General features: G+C 38.1%; 1 long non-coding RNA gene and 1 pseudogene across 2 annotated transcripts in view; one reads left to right on the plus strand and one right to left on the minus strand.

Annotated features, from left to right (window-relative positions):
* The window catches only part of LOC309643728, a 106299-nt gene extending 101220 nt beyond the window's left edge, over window positions 1–5079 (minus strand). Inside the window, exon 1 of the long non-coding RNA XR_014254035.1 lies at window positions 4546–5079. This is a non-coding gene — a long non-coding RNA (uncharacterized lncRNA). The remainder of the gene's footprint in view (window positions 1–4545) is intronic.
* Window positions 5080–5177: 98 nt separating this feature from the next.
* Window positions 5178–13404, plus strand: LOC309643684 (hypoxanthine-guanine phosphoribosyltransferase pseudogene; annotated as a pseudogene). The gene has a single exon. The product of its transcript is annotated as a hypoxanthine-guanine phosphoribosyltransferase pseudogene (transcript).
* The last annotated feature ends 4696 nt before the right edge of the window (window positions 13405–18100 follow it).

The following is an 18100-nucleotide window of genomic DNA, read 5'->3' on the forward strand; positions in this document are numbered from 1 at the left end:
TATATAGGTATATACATATATATACATTCTTTGTATTCTTTTCCATTACATACACATATATGCATATATATAACTTAATCACTTTGCGGTACAGTAGAAATTAACACCTTGCAAATCAACTATATTTCAATTTAAAATTTATTTATTTATTTTTTAATGTTTTAAATAAAATATTTATTTATTTGTTTTTATTTTTGGCTGTGTTGGGTATTCGTTGCTGTGCGTGGTCTTTCTCTAGTTGAGGCAAGCGGGGCTACTCTTCACTGCGGTACGCGGGCTTCTCATTGTCATGGCTTCTCTTGTTGCAGAACACGGGCTCTAGAGCACAGGCTCAGTAGCTGTGGCACACGGGCTTAGTTGCTCCGTGGCACGTGGGATCTTCCCGGGCCAGGAACGAACCCATGTCCCCTGCATTGGCAGGTGGATTCCTAACCACTGTGCCACCAGGGAAGCCCCCCAAAATTTTTTAAATTAAATTTATAATTTTAAACCTTCCCACAAAGAAAACTTTAGTCACAGATGGCTTCTTTGGTGAATTTTTCAAAACACGATAGGAAAAACATGAATCTTACACAAAATCTTCCAGAAAACAGAAAAAGAAGGAATATTTCCAACCATTGTATGAGGTCAGTATAACTGTAGTACCAAAAGCTGGCAAGAACATCACAAGAAAGAAAAATTACAGGTTAATCTCTCTCAGGAACATAGATGTGAAAGTCCTAGATAAAATATTAGCAACTAAGTCCAGGAGCACTCTTTGTAATAGCTCCAAACTGGGGGAAAAAAACCCAAAGTACATTACCATTTGGATGAATAAAATTCATGGTGTATTCAAACAGCAAAATATTACACAGCAATGAAAATGGAAGATTTCCATTTACTTCTACACACAACAACGTAGATGAATCTCACAAATGTGACGTTGAATGAAAGAAGTAAACACAAAAGGTACATAATATAGGACTTCATTTATGTAAAAATAAAATCAGGCAAAATTAACTTACACATATAGAAATCAAGATAGCAGTGACTTGAGGAGGAGGAAGAGGAGGAGGATAATGACTGAAAGGGGACACGTGGGGGTGTTTCTGGCTCTTGATAGCATTCTATTTCCTGATCTGGTGCCGGTTACACAGATGGGTATACTTTGTCAAAATTCATGGAGCTCTACACTTATGATTTGTATACTTTTTTGTACGTATGTTATACTTCAATTAAGAGAAAAGAATAAAACCACTGTAATTTACCTGGATTTATATCACTCTCACCAGTCTGTGTTGTTCAGGATTGATCATCCCACTCCCCTGTAAAAATTAGAACTCTATCTGACTTTGTAACTACTTCCTTGAGGACTCGCAATTCATTGGGTTATAAATATGAAATGGCTTTATTTTTCCAATAATCTCCCCCACAAATTGTGCTCTGCCCCTGCAATCTTCTTGCTGGGTGTCAACTCTCTTCATCACACCTTGGCTCAATTCTATTTATCCACCTCTTCAAGTTATTAGGATCATCTCATTCTGGCAAGTAAGGTTCAATTCTGTTCATTTTCTACTAAGCTTCAAACTGAATTAAAACTATTTTTCTTCCCTTCCCTCCAGAGAAAGGCAGACAAGTCTGTTGCTAGTGGCTTGGAGTATGTGTGTGTGGGGGGGGGATGGGAGCGAGGGGCAGAGAGGCTTGAGGGCAGGAGCGCTCTGTTCTGTATATCCTCCCATCTCCTTCTTTCCAGTGCTTTGCTTCTAATGTCAGGGCAAGAGGAGAAATGAGGAAGTGGCTATCTTATGTGGTTCCCCAGTAGGAAGATGGTAATTCCCTCTCTTTCGGATGCTGCTGCTTCTCTAGTTAACCCTGCCAGATTTTCAGTGCTCTCTAAACTGGAGAGAATCCAAGTTCTGGCTCCTTCATTGTTGAAGGTCCTTGGGGTGCCTCCCTGCTGCCCAGTTCCTTGAGGCATATCTTGCATCTACTTGACCTCCTCCACAAGGGGTCCAGTGAGCAGCCTCTCTTGGAGGGGGCAATGTGGGTGACCGTGGTGCCCCTTCCTTCATCTAGATCATCTCTCTACTGCCCCCTCTCCTTTTCCTAGAACATTGAGCACTCTGCCGGTCCAGGAGAGATCAGAGGTGAGACAATCACCAGTCTCCAACCTAGGAGAGGGGGAAGGTTGGGCATCTCTAAACTTTATAAGCAATTCTCTTGAATGCTCTTCTCTAGATTTTGAGAGGAAGAAGTGCCTCCATCTCCTTTATTGCAGTGAGAATGGGGTGAAGAGAGGGAATAGAGTAACCTTATGAATATTCTACTTAACAAAAAGCTAACCTTCTCTCTACTCACCCTTTCCTTACACTTCAGGGAGTAGGGATGGGGTGGTGTGGGGGATGTTTGGTGTTTGGGCTGTTTCCCTGTATTTACATTTCTTGGCCTAACCATAGGTGGGCTGGCCTAACGACAGGTGGTCCCTGAACTTAGAATATGTGAGCTCATCTCCTTCTGTGCACAGCATTGGAACTTAGCCAGGGCCCAGGAAACATCCCTGCTGACATCCTATTACACTTGTCTCCAACGACCTGGAAGTTCGGTTAATCTTCACAGCATGTGTTGGAAGAAAAAAAAAAAAGAACAATTCTGTATTAACTAAAAATATAATAGGAAAAGGAATGGGATATAGGAAAAAATTGCAATGATTTTCTATTTTGCAAAGCAAATTTACCTTCAAGAAAATTTGGAGAGTTGTGTTATTTATCTATATAAATATAATAAATCATTTTAATTATTTGAACTCTTTTACCTATGTGTACACCCATCATTTTCATACTAAATTGTCCATTTATAAGATTTCTGCCCTTACAATTTTGATGTGACTGGGGATCATAATTGAACATGACTAAGCAATGTATAGTATGTTATTGAAGACAAAGTATACTATTTGTTAAAAGCACAAAACCACTGTTTAAAACAAGCAAGACAGGGGCTTCCATTGTGGTCCAGTGGTTAAGAATCCACCTGCCAATGCAGGGGACATGGGCTCGATCCCTGGTCTGGAAAGATCCCACATGCCGTGGGGCACTAAGCCCACGCACCATGACTACTGAGCCTGTGCCCTAGAGCCCACGAGCCACAACTACTGAGCCTGCGCACCACAACTACTAAGCCCATGCTCTACAGCCCACAAGCCGCAAATACTGAGCCTGTGCACAACTACTGAAGTCCACGCGCTCTGGGGCCCACGTGATGCAACTACTGAAGTCCGCGTGCCTAGAGCCCATGTTCCACAATGAGAAGCCACCACAACGAGAAGCCCACGCACTGCAACGAAGAGTAGTCCCTGCTTGCCGCAACTAGAGAAAGCCCGTGCGCAGCAACGAAGACCCAGCACAGCCAAAAATAAATAAATAAATAAAAATAAAACAAGCAAGAGGGTGTAAGATGTATCAATATTTAGTGGAGGGGAGGAACCAAGATGGCAGAGTAGAAGGACGTGCTCTCACTCCCTCTCGTGAGAACACCAGAATCACAACTAGCTGCTGGACAATCATTGACAGGAAGACACTGGATATCACCAAAAAAGATACCCCATATCCAAAGACAAAGCAGAAGTCACAATGAGATGGTAGGAGGGGTGCAATCACAGTAAAATCAAATCCCATAACTGCTGGGTGGGTGACTCATGGACTGGAGAACACTTATACCACAAAAGTCCACCCACTGGAGTGAAGGTTCTGAGCCCCACATCAGGCTTCCCAACCTGGAGGTCCGGCAATGGGTGGAGGAATTCCTAGAGAATCAGACGTTGAAGCCTAGTGGGATTTGATTGGAGGACTTCAACAGGACTGGGGGAAACAGAGACTCCACTCTTGGAGGGCACACACAAAGTAGTGTGTGCATCGGGACCCAGGGGAAGGAGGAGTGACCCCAGGGGAGACTGAACCAGACCTACCTGCTAGTGTTGGAGGGTCTCCTCCAGAGGCGGGGGGTGGCTGTGGCTCACTGTGGGGACAAGAACACTGGCAGCAGAAGTTCTGGGAAGTACTCCTTGGCTTGAGCCCTCCCAGAGTCTGGCATTAGCCCCACCAAAGAGCCCAGGTAGGCTCCAGGGGTGGGTTGCCTCAGGCCAAATAACCAACAGGGAAGGAACCCAGCCCCACCCATCAACAGTCAAGTGGATTAAAGTTTTACTGAGCTCTGCCCACCAGAGCAACAGTCAGCTCTACCCACCACCAGTCCCTCCCATCAGGAAACTTGCACAAGCCTCTTAGATAGCCTCATCCACCAGAGGGCAGACAGCAGAATCAAGAAGAACTACAATCCTGCAGCCTGTGGAACAAAAACCACATTCACAGAAAGATAGACAAGATGAAAAGGCAGAGGGCTATGTACCAGATGAAGGAACAAGATAAAACCCCAGAAAAACAACTAAATGAAGTGGAGATAGGCAACCTTCCAGGAAAAGAATTCAGAATAATGATAGTGAAGATGATCCAGGACCTCGGAAAAAGAATGGAGGCAAAGATCGAGAAGATGCAAGAAATGTTTAACAATGACCTAGAAGAATTAAAGAACAAACAAACAGAGATGAACAATACAATAACTGAAATGAAAACTACACTAGAAGGAATCAATAGCAGAATAACTGAGGCAGAAGAACGGATAAGTGACCTGGAAGACAGAATGGTGGAATTCACTGCTGCGGAACAGAATAAAGAAAAAAGAATGAAAAGAAATGAAGACAGCCTAAGAGACCTCTGGGACAACATTAAACACAACAACATTTGCATTATAGGGGTCCCAGAAGGAGAAGAGAGAGAGAAAGGACCAGAGAAAATATTTGAAGAGATTATAGTCAAAAACTTCCCTAATGTGGGAAAGGAAATAGCCACCCAAGTCCAGGAAGCACAGCAAGTCCCATACAGGATAAACACAAGGAGAAACACGCTGAGACACATAGTAATCAAATTGGCAAAAATTAAAGACAAAGAAAAATTATTGAAAGCAGCAAGGGAAAAATGACAAATAACATACAAGGGAACTCCCATAAGGTTAACAGCTGATTTCTCAGCAGAAACTCTATAAGCCAGAAGGCAGTGGCATGACATATTTAAAGTGATGAAAGGGAAGAACCTACAACCAAGATTACTCTACCCGTCCAGGATCTCATTCAGATTTGACAGAGAAATCAAAAGCTTTACAGACAAGCAAAAGCTAAGAGAATTCAGCACCACCAAACCAGCTCTACAACAAATGCTAAAGGAACTTCTCTAAGTGGGAAACACAAGAGAAGAAAAGGACCTACAAAAACAAACCCAAAACAATTAAGAAAATGGTCATAGGAACATACATATCGATAATTACCTTAAACGTGAATGGATTCAATGCTCCAACCAAAAGACACAGGCTAGCTGAATGGATACAAAAACAAGACCCATATATATGCTGTCTACAAGAGACCAACTTCAGACCTAGGGACACATACAGACTGAAAGTGAGGGGATGGAAAAAGATATTCCATGCAAATGGAAATCAAAAGAAAACTGGAGTAGCAATACTCATATCTGATAAAATAGATTTAAAATAAAGAATGTTACAAGAGACAAGGAAGGATGCTACATAATGATCAAGGGATCAATCCAAGAAGAAGATATAACAATTATAAATATATATGCACCCAACATAGGAGCACCTCAATACATAAGGCAACTGATAACAGATATAAAAGAGGAAATCGACAGTAACACAGTCATAGTGGGGGACTTTAACACCTCACTTACACCAATGGACAGATCATTCAAAATGAAAATAAATAAGGAAACAGAAGCTTTAAATGACACAATAGACCAGATAGATTTAATTGATATTTATAGGACATTCCCTCCAAAAACAGCAGATTACACTTTCTTCTCAAGTGCGCATGGAACATTCTCCAGGATAGATCACATCTTGGGTCACAAATCAAGCCTCAGTAAATTTAAGAAAATTGAAATCATATCAAGCATCTTTTCTGACCACAACGCTATGAGATTAGAAATAAATTACAGGGAAAAAAACGTAAAAAACGCAAACACATGGAGGCTAAACAATACGTTACTAAATAACCAAGAGATCACTGAAGAAATCAGAGGAAATCAAAAAATACCTACAGACAAATGACAATGACAACACGACGATCCAAAACCTATGGGTTGCAGCAAAAGCAGTTCCAAGAGGGAAGTTTATAGCTATACAAGCCTACCTCAAGAAATAAGAAAAGTCTCAAATAAACAATCTAACCTTACACCTAAAGGGACTAGAGAAAGAAGAACAAACAAAACCCAAAGTCAGCAGAAGGAAAGAAATCATAAAGATCAGAGCAGAAATAAATGAAATAGAAACAAAGAAAACAATAGCAAAGATCAATAAAACTAAAAGCTGGTTCTTTGAGAAGATAAACAAAATTGATAAACCATTAGCCAGACTCATCAAGAAAAAGAGGAAGAGGACTCAAATCAATAAAATTAGAAATGAAAAAGGAGAAGTTACAACAGACACCACAGAAATACAAAGCATCCTAGGAGACTACTACAAGCAACTCTATGCCAACAAAATGGACAACCTAGAAGAAATGGACAAATCCTTAGAAAGTTATAACCTTCCAAGACTGAACCAGGAAGAAATAGAAAATATGAACAGACCAATCACAAGTAATGAAATTGAAACTGTGATTTAAAATCTTCCAACAAACTAAAGTCCAGGACCAGATGGCTTCACAGGTGAATTCTATCAAACATTTAGAGAAGAGCTAACACCCATCCTTCTCAAACTCTTCCAAAAAATTGCAGAGGAAGGAACACTCCCAAACTCATTCTATGAGGCCACCATCACCCTGATACCAAAACCAGACAAAGATACTACAAAAAAAAAATTACAGACCAATATCACTGATGAATATAGATGCAAAAATCCTCAACAAAATACTAGCAAACAAAATCCAACAACACATTAAAAGGATCATATACCATGATCAAGTGGGATTTATCCCAGGGATGCAAGGATTCTTCACTATATGCAAATCAATCAATGTGATACACCATATTAACAAATTGAAGAAGAAAAACCATATGATCATCTCAATAGATGCAGAAAAAGCTTTTGACAAAATTCAACACCCATTTATGATAAAAACTCTCCAGAAAGTGGGCATAGAGGGAATCTACCTCAATATAATAAAGGCCATATACGACAAACCCACAGCAAACATCATTCTCAATGGTGAAAAACTGAAAGCATTTCCTCTAAGATCAGGAACAAGACAAGGATGTCCACTCTCACCACTACTATTCAACATAATTTTGGAAGTCCTAACCACGGCAACCAGAGAAGAAAAAGAAAGAAAAGGAATACAATTGGAAAAGAAGTAAAATTGTCACTGTTTGCAGATGACATGATACTATACATAGAGAATCCTAAAGATGCCACCAGAAAACTACTAGAGCTAATCAATGAATTTGGTAAAGTTGCAGGATACAGGATTAATGCACAGAAATCTCTTGCATTCCTATACACTAATGATGAAAAATCTGAAAGAGAAATTAAGGAAACACTCCCATTTACCATTGCAACAAAAAGAATAAAATACCTAGGAATAAACCTACCTAGGGAGACAAAAGACCTGTATGCAGAAAACTATAAGACATTGATGAAAGAAATTAAAGATGATACCAACAGATGAAGAGATATACCATGTTCTTAGATTGAAAGAATCAATATTGTGAAAATGACTCTACTACCCAAAGAAATCTATAGATTCAATGCAATCCCTATCAAATTACCAATGGCATTTTTTATGGAACTAGAACAAAAAATCTTAAAATTTGTATGGAGACACAAAAGGCCCCGAATAGCCAAAGCAGTCTTGAGGGAAAAAAACGGAGCTGGAGGAATCAGACTCCCTGACTTCAGACTATACTACAAAGCTACAGTAATCAAGACAATATGGTACTGGCACAAAAACAGAAACATAGATCAATGGAACAAGATAGAAAACCCAGAGATAAACCCACGCACCTATAGTCAACTAATCTATGACAAAGGAGGCAAGGATATACAATGGAGAAAAGACAGTCTCCTCAATAAGTGGTGCTGGGAAAACTGGACAGCTACATGTAAAAGAATGAAATTAGAACACTCCCTAACACCATACACAAAAATAAACTCAAAATGGATTCAAGACCTAAATGTAAGACCAGGTAGTATAAAACTCTTAGAGGAAAACATAGGAAGAACACTCTTTGACATAAATCACAGCAAGACCTTTTTTGATCCACCTCCTAGAGTAATGGAAATAAAAACAAAAATAAACAAATGGGACCTAATGAAATTTTAAAGCTTTTGCACAGCAAAGGAAACCATAAACAAGATGAAAAGACAACCCTCAGAATGGGAGAAAATATTTGCAGAACAATCAATGGACAAAGGATTAATCTCCAAAATATGTAAACAGCTCATGCAGCTCAGTATTAAAGAAACAAACAACCCAATCCAAAAATGGGCAGAAGACCTAAATAGACATCTCTCCAAAGAAGACATACAGATGGCCATGAAGCACATGAAAAGCTGCTCAACATCACTAATTATTAGAGAAATGCAAATCAAAACTACAATGAGGTATCACCTCACACCAGGTAGAATGGGCTTCATCAGAAAATCTACAAACAAGAAATGCTGGAGAGGGTGTGGAGAAAAGGGACCCCTCTTGCACTGTTGGTGGGAATGTAAACTGATACAGCCACTATGGAGAACAGTATGGAGGTTCCTTAAAAAACTAAAAATAGAATTACCATATGATTCAGCAATCCCACTACTGGACATATACCCAGAGAAAACCATAATTCAAAAAGACACATGCACCCCAATGTTCATTGCAGCACTATTTACAATAGCCAGGTCATGGAAGCAACCTAGATGCCCATCAACAGACGAATGGATAAAGAAGATGTGGTATATATATACAATGGAATATTACTCAGCCATAAAAAAGAACAAAATTGAGTCATTTGTTGAGACGTGGATGGATCTAGAGACTGTCATACAGAGTGAAGTAAGTCAGAAAGAGAAAAACAAATATCGTATATTAACGCATGTATGTGGAACCTAGAAGAATGGTACAGATGAACCAGTTTGCAGGGCAGAAGTTGAGACACAGATGGAGAGAACAAATGTATGGACACCAAGGGGGGAAAGCCATGGGGGGGTGGGGATAGTGGTGTGATGAGTTGGGCGATTGGGATTGACATGTATACACTGATGTGTATAAAATTGATGACTAATAAGAACCTGCTGTATAAAAAAATAAATTAAATAAAATTCAAGAATTAACAAAAAAAAAACTAATACTAAACTTTCTTTGGGTTATTTGTATGGAAATATGTTAATATAAATGTTTCAGACATTACATGAAATTCCTAAAAATCTTATATGTTCTGGTATAATGTTATAAGTCATAATTGTAGTTATTACTTTAAAATGTATACGTCAGAAATAACTAAATTTCCTTGTCAATTGCATTATTATGAACTTTCATCAAATCTTTAACCGTGGTCATTTTAAAGTCGTTTGTCATTTACAGACAGTTCTCGGTGTACTCTGATGCTTTTGCAAAAATGTTCCTATAAAAGGGTTTCATCTTCAAGGAATTCATGGAAAAGGCTCTGACAAGTACAGGTTTCTGGTAACTGACTATACTGCTGAACTGAATGAATAAGCATTTTCAGAACTCTAATGGAAAACTGATGAATTCATAAAAGTGCTAACAAAAGATCAAGATGAAAAAGAAATTAATTACATGGGACTGAGTGAACTGATGAGGATGATTACAATTTTTGTGACTTTCTGTTTGAATTAAAAAAATGTGATAAAAAAGATTAACTTACTGGTGAGGTATTATTTATAAAAATAAGTAAAACAAATCAAGAAAATGATAGAGACTTCATCTGTTTTCTTTTCTAATATCTGTATGTTGGAGGAAGATGTAATGATATTCCTGGCACATCATTTTGCCCTCCAGAACCATCAAACATTGTAGATCTGATTAGGTAGAATAATTTAAATATGATCGTGTATCTTTACCTTTCTGGTCAATCACAATTTCTGGTTGTTGTTTTTTTTAATAAAGAGTTTTTGTTTCTGTTTTAAAAAAAATATTTAGTGGAGGGGGAGAAATATTTTATTACAGTCACTAAAAGGTAAGGATTAATTTCCTTTTAGAAAGGGGGACATAATGCACATTTTACAGTGCAATATAAAAAGTATTATTAGCACAATAATACTATCACACTAAAAATGGAACTTATTACTTATTCAGTAAAATGGCCACTTGCTCCTAATCAGCAACATAATTCACTTGACAGATCTGAGGTTTCCTTAAAGGTTTTGCTTTACTGATCTTCCCTGGGTTTGTCATTCTCATTTCCCACATGGTTTGACGCATGGAGCAGCTGCTTGCTATAGCATATGAAGAGTGTGGGTAATCTAACACAAAGAAATGTCACAGAACCAAAAAACTATAATATACACAGTATTTTTAAAGGGAAAGAACTTTCTAGTAAGAATGCTCAATGGGTATGTCTTTGAAGACAAAATATTAAAGTCAGCCTTAAAATATCACTTAATATAGTAAGAAAAATTCCTTTCATGAGGTTTGACTTTCTATGCAATTCATAGCCTGGTTCTTTCTTTTAAACCTTTGAAAAGTGTTGTGAATAGAATATATTATATTTGGGATTCCAAAAGCTTTTTTATTATTCATTAGCAATTTGAGGATTATAAGATTACACTTCAGGTAATTTAGAATAAGATTTTTTAAAACTGAAGTATAGTTGATTTACAATATTGTGTTAGTTTCAGGTATACAGCAAAGTGATTCAATTATTTTTTTTAGATTATTTTCCATTATAGGTTATTAGAAGATATTGAATATAGTTCCCTGCGTTATACAGTAAAGCTTTGTTGCTTATCTATTTTATGTATAATAGTCTGTATCTGTTAATCCCATACTCCTAATTTATCCCTCCCTCCCTTTCCTCTTTGGTAACCATAAATTTGTTTTCTGTGAGCCTGTTTCTGTTCTATATATAGATTCATTTGTATTACTTTTTAGATTCCATATATAAGTGATATCATATAATATTTGTCTGATTTACTTCACTTAGTATGATATTCTCTAGGTCCATTCATGTTGCTGCAAATGGCAGTATTTCATTCTTTTTTATGGCTGAGTGTATCCCACATCTTCTTTATCCATTCATCTGTTGATGGACACTTAGTTTGTTTCCATGTCTTTGCTATTATAAACAGTGCTGCTATGAACATTGGGGTGCATGTCTTTTTGAATTAGAGTTTTCATCTTTTCCAGATATATGTCCAGATGTGGGATTGCTGGATCATATGGCAAATCTATTTTTAGTTTTTTTTGAGGAACCTCCATGCTGTTTTCCATAGTGGCTGCACCAATTTACATTCCCACCAGCAGTGTAGGAGGGTTCCCTTTTCTCCACACTTTCTCCAGCATTTATTATTTATAGACTTTTTGATGATGGCCATTCTGACTGGGGTGAGGTGATACCTCATTGTAGTTTTGATTTGCATTTCTCTAATAATTAGCGATGTTGAGCACCTTTTCATATGCCTGTTAGCCATCTGTGTGTCTTCTTTTGAGAAATGTCTATTTAGGTCTTTTGCCCATTTTTTGATTGGATTATTTGGTTTTTTGATATTGAGCCATATAAGTTGTCTGTATAGAATAAGATTTTTTAAATGTGGATGCTGATGTGGAATCATATCTAAGGATATTGTGCCCACATATAACTTACCTTTAAATTTTATCTAAATTCTTATAAATATCTCACAGTTTTTGTTTGCTTGTTTGGCCATGTGGCACGGCTTGTGGGATCTTATTTCCCTGATCAGGAATTGAACCCAGGCCCTCCTCAGTAAGAGCGCAGAGTCCTAACCGCCAGACCACCGGGGAATTCTCACAGTTCATTTTAAGGCAATAAATTGATTAACATGTTCACTTTAAAATATTGTTTCTAAACTCTTTATTAGTATCAAGTGGAAAGAATTTATACCTTTATTATAGTAAGAGGTAATTTTAAATTAAGTTATTTAATAACTCCCCAAATCAGTTTCTTGTCACATAGGGTAACATGTTACTACCAAACAACTTTGCCTCTGGTCAAAGAGAAACAAATCATTGCCCAAGGCTCAAAATTTTTGTGAAAATACATATTTAGGAAAGTAAACCATAGATGTAATTAAATCCCAATGAAATACAATAAGCAATTATTGGAGAAGTAGCTATTACTCTGACCATCAAGTTTGGTGTAAGAAGTAAACAGTTTAGCCCAAACTGCCCTCAGCCGGCGGGTCAGCCGGCTCTGTTATGGCGATCTGCAGCCCCAGCATCGTGATTAGCAATAACTAACCAGCTTATGACCTAGATTTATTTTATATACCTAATCATTATTCTGAGAATTTGGAAAAGGTGTTTAGTCCTCATGGACTAATTATGGACAGGACCGAACGTCTTGCTCAAGATGTGAAGAAGGAGATGGGAGGCCATCACACCGTGGCCCTCTGTGTGCTCAAAGAGGGCTACAAATTCTTTGCTGACCTGCTGGATTACATCAAACTACTGAAGAGAAATAGTGGTAGATCCATTCCTATGACTCTAGATTTTATCAGACTGAAGAGCTACTGTAATGACCAGTCAACAGGCGACATAAAAGTAATTGGTGAAGATGATCTCTCAACTTTCACTGGAAAGAATGTGTTGATTGTGGAAGGTATAATTGACACTGGCAAAACAATGAAAACCTTGCTTTCCTTGGTCAAGCAGCATAATCCAAAAATGATTAAGGTTGCAAGCTTGCTGGTGAAAAGGACCCCTCGAAGTGTTGGATACAGACCAGACTTTGTTGGATTTGAAATTCTAGCCAAGTTTGTTGTAGGATATGCCCTTGACTATAATGAATACTTCAGGGATTTGAATCACGTTTGTGTCATTAGTGAAGCTGGAAAAGCAAAATACAAAGCCTAAGATGAGAGTTCAAGTTGAGTTTGGAAACATCTGGAGTCCCACTGAAATCACCAGTAAAATTATCAAAAGTTCTAGTTCTGTGGCCAGATGCTTAGTTGAGCTTACTGCATGTAACTTCTTAGAATTTTATCTGTTTTGTATTTTAGAAATGTCAGTTGCTGCATTCCCAAACTCTTTATTTGCACTATGAGCCTATAGACTATCATTTCCCTTTGGGTGGATTGTTGTTTGACTCGTGAATGAAAAACCTCTTAAACCACACCACTATTGAACGAAAATATTAAAATTGTATATGTAAAAAACATTTAAAGAGAAGAATATATTAGTTTTTTAACTGGGAAAGAACAGAAGTGATTGAATATTGTTAATTATACCACTGTGTGTTCAGAAAAGTAAGAAGCAGTCAGTTTCATATCAGTCACAGCACTTAGAAGTATCGTTATGTTGGATAAACCATATGTCCTGGAATTATTTTAGTAGGTTTCAGTAGTATTAACTGTAATTTCCCACTCGTTCAAATTATTTTTGGTGAATCTTTGTCAACAGATTGATCTGTATCTTTTTTTTTTTTTTTTTTAATGCATGGTATAGTATGTTCCCATGTCTGTTTTTTTAAATTTATTTATTTATTATTTATTTTTGGCTGTGCTGGGTCCTCGCCTCCGCGCGAGGGCCCTCCCCAGCCGCGGCAAGCGGGGGCCACTCCCCACCGCGGCACGCGGGCCCCCCACCATCGCGGCCCCTCATTGCGGAGCACAGGCTCCAGACGCGCAGGCCCAGCAGCCGTGGCTCACGGGCCCAGTCGCTCCGCGGCACGCGGGATCCTCCCAGACCAGGGCTCGAACCCGCGCCCCCCGCACTGGCAGGCAGACTCCCAACCACTGCGCCACCAGGGAAGCCCCTGATCTGTATCTTTTAAATACAGATCAATAGGTTCCAAAAACCTACCACTTTTTGAATTCCTCAACATAAAAATCCTTAAAATAAAGGCTGTCTCTTTAAAAGAGAAAGAAAAGAAGTAAACAGTTTAACTTTATAGGGTTATTTATTAATTTTTTTTTACATCTTTATTGGAGTATAATTGCCTTACAATGGTGTTAGTTTCTGCTTTATAACAAAGTGAATCAGCTATACATATACATATATCCCCATACCTCCTCCCTCTTGTGTCTCCCTCCCACCCTCCCTATCCCATCCCTCTAGGTGGTCACAAAGCACTGAGTTGATCTCCCTATTCTATGTGGCTGCTTCTACAGGGTTATTTATTAATCTTGCTGGAAATGATTCCCATGATTTTGAGAATGGAGACTCCATACTTCTCTTTAGATCCTTAGTAATAGGTTTAGAATATGGGAAACCCAAATTATACTAATCTCTTGATTCCACAAAAGTAGATTCCCTTCTTTGTTCTGCAGTATTTCACCAGTGTGATTGTTTTTTATAAATATTGTGAGAATAAACTAACAAAGTAATATTTGGAAAGTTTTTCGAGCCCTTCGGACCACTTGTGACATCAATAATGGCAGGATTCTTTCCAAACCACAAGTTTTTCCTCTCAAAACTCTTCTCTATTTTTGTACCATCATTGCCTCTTCCTCTCTATTTTTAATAAGATTTATTTCAAACTATGAAATGCATGGTTATTGTAGGAAATTTGAATAATAAATAAAAGTAAAAATACCCATAATTCGATCAATTTTTCCTCCAGAATTTTGATGAAATAATTGCAGTCTGAACAAGATACGTTACTTTTTTTTTCAATGCTAGGAAAAAATCTTTAAAAGAATTCACGCATGCAAAAAAAAAAAAAAAAAAGAATTCACACAGGCTTTTGACAAATTTGGTTAACACTCATGGACCATTTTATGGTTAATTGCATCCACTGGGAAAGCAATAGAGGTATTGCCTCACAGATACAGTTGAATTCAGAAAATTAAATGCTAGCATGATTTCACTCCATTATAGGTATTTCTTCTTCACAAATATCATTTTAATAGATGTGTCAATGATAGCTATCACTTATAGAAAGCCTTACTTAATGATATAATCTTTACATCAACCATAACAGTAAATTAGCACTAGCCTCACTTTACAAAACAAAGGTTTGAAAGCAACCTCATAGCTCTTAGGTGGTGAAGTGAGAATTTGAGGGGATTTGAACACTGCTCTCTCTGCTTCCAAAGGCATCCTTTCCACTACAGTCCAACACCTCACCATGAATATCATAATCTGCTTAACTAGGTCCTGTGGTTGGGCATTTCAAAGGCTCCCCCCACCTTTTTTCTTTTTTTTTTTTTTTAACTAAAATCAATAATGTTAGAAGTAACATCTTGGAGTATGAAACTTTGTTTTTATGATTATTTCCCCAAAATAGAACTTAAAATCTGGATTAGTTTGTTAAAGGCAGGAGTATTTTTAAGGCAATTTGTACACATTGTTAATTGCTTTCCTCAGTGAGATTGTTCAAATTCTAATCCAGTCAGCAGAGCATGAGGCTTCCTGCTCCACTGTGCTCTTTATAAAAATCTTGGTTAATTTAATAGATCAAAATTGACTCTTTGTTGCTAAGTTTAAAATTGTTTTGGTTGCTATAGTTAACTGTGTTTTAATACATCAATTCTCCATTCTACAGAGTGAAGGCTGGCTAAGTCTTTGAACTAGAAATGGGAAGATAGGGGAATGGTCTTTAGACTTTTTATTCCCTTTATTCATTCAATGGTTATCTAGTCCCTATTCTAGGTCAGGCATTGTGCTAGTGTTCAGGATATAAAGATGAAAGCCCATCCCTGACCTCAAAGAGCTTGTGGACTAGCAAGAGAAACAGACATAAATAGACTGTAGTACAGCGTGACTGGCACTGTGACCAAAGTAACACAGAAGAATATGCTTTGAGAAACACAGAGGAGGGCACTTAAACCAGCTTCAGGGAGGTCCTAGAAGCCATTTTGGAGGTGCTGAGGGCTGAGCTCCACCTTGAAGAGAAGCAGAAGTTAGCCAGCTTTTTCTTGACACCCCCAACCAGAATTAATTGCTTCCTCATCTATGTTCCTTTACTAAAATATAGTGTACTTATTTGTTTCCACGTCTCTCGCTTGGCTGATCTTCTTGATGGGGAGGGACTATATCCTTAATTAGCCCAAGACAATGCCCCAAAATGAGTAGGAATGCAATTAACATTTGTTGAATTATTTTGAAATTCTACCCATATAGCGATTTCCTCCCATACCTTCCTCTTGACATTTATATAAATATGTGTGGTTTTTCTTTATATTGTAAAAATAATACTGTTCATCACATACCCATCAGAATGGCTAAGAGGAAAGCATGGAAAATGACAAGTGCTGGTGACGGATTTGGAGCAACAGAAATGCTCATATATCACTGGAGGCAGTAGAAATTGGTACAGCCACTTTGGAAAAGTGGCAGTATCTATTAAAGCTGGGTTGTACCTCATAAGCCAACAATTTCATTCCTAGAAACAAGTTCAACACAAATGCATGCATATGTTCACCACAAAGCATATTTTCACCAAAAGCAGCACTATTGATAGTAGCTCCAAACTAGAAAATACACAGAGGCTCATCAGCAGTAGAATGGATAAACTTATTGTGGTATGGCCACACCGCAAGGAAAAGGAATCTATGCTTAACAATATGAAGGAATTTCATAAGAATAATTTTGAGGGCAAAGAGCTAGTGTTTTTTTTAAAGCACTTACTGGATGATTACTTTTATATAAAGAATAAAAATAGGCAAAACTATTCTATGCTATAGAAGTCAGGAAAGGTCGGTTAGAAGTGGAGGGTTAGTCACTGTAAGGGAATAGGCATGGAGAGCTTCTGGGGGTGCTGGTAAGGTTCTGTTTCTTGATCTGGGTTTTGGTTACACCTGTATATTCGGTTTGTGCCCTTTTCTGTATATGTATTATACCTAAATAGTTTTTTTTAAAAATATGTCTTATTTGAGAGAAAGCCAGAAAATACATAATGTTTTAAAATTTTTAAATCATCCATAATCTACTACCTAGAAATTACTATTAACATTTTGGATTATTTCCTTCTAGTCTTTTTTTGAAGCCGCAGTGCTTGTGCCATCTCCTCCCCCTCTCTGCTTCCCACATATTTACACACACATTTTACTAAATTAGGTTCATTCCTATTTAGTTTTACTTCTGGTTTTTTATTTTTACTTAAAGTTAATCCATATTATCAAATATTCGGGGCTTCCCTGGTGGCGCAGTGGTTAAGAATCTGCCTGCCAGTGCAGGAGACTGGGTTCTATCCCTGGTCCGGGAAGATCCCACATGCCTCGGAGCAACTAAGCCTGTGTGCCACAACTACTGAGACTGTGCTCGAAAGCCCGCGAGCCACAACTACTGAAGCCTGTATGTCTAGAGCCCGTGCTCTGCAACAAGAGAAGCCACCGCAATGAGAAGCCTGTGTGCAGCAACGAAGACCCAACGCAGCCAAAAATAAATAAATTAAAAAAAAAAAAAATTCGTTGCAGGCGTGTTTTTAAACTGCTGCAATGTATTCCATCAAATATATATATGTAATATATGGTGTGTATATATAAAATATAATATCATAAATTCCTGGAAGAGAGTTGTGTGTGTGTGGCATGTATATATATGAAATATTCCTAGTATATAATAACATATATTCCTAGAAGAGAGTATGTGTGTGTATACACACACACACACACACACACACACACACACACAAACACGTATAAGCTACTGGGTCATGAACGTTCTATAAGCTCTGCCTTCATTCTGCATTTCCTTCCAGAAAGGTTGCATCCCACTGGCAAGGTTGTTAGAGCTCCTTGTATCACAGTCCAACCCCAGGTCATTTATTATTATTTTTATTCGTTGTTAAAATGGTGGAGCTTAAAACAGGACTAAGGAATCCGCGGTTTTGCACCTGGCTAGGCGCTCCGCAAGAATGGGCTCTCCCGCACTCCTCTCCCTTCCAGGGAGCCCCACGCCTCGGCCGTGCAGTGCGGCCGCGCGTGCGCCCGGGCCTCC

The sequence above is a fragment of the Balaenoptera physalus genome, assembly GCF_965194825.1.
Source record: "Balaenoptera physalus genome assembly, chromosome: 15".
NCBI lineage: Eukaryota > Metazoa > Chordata > Mammalia > Artiodactyla > Balaenopteridae > Balaenoptera > Balaenoptera physalus.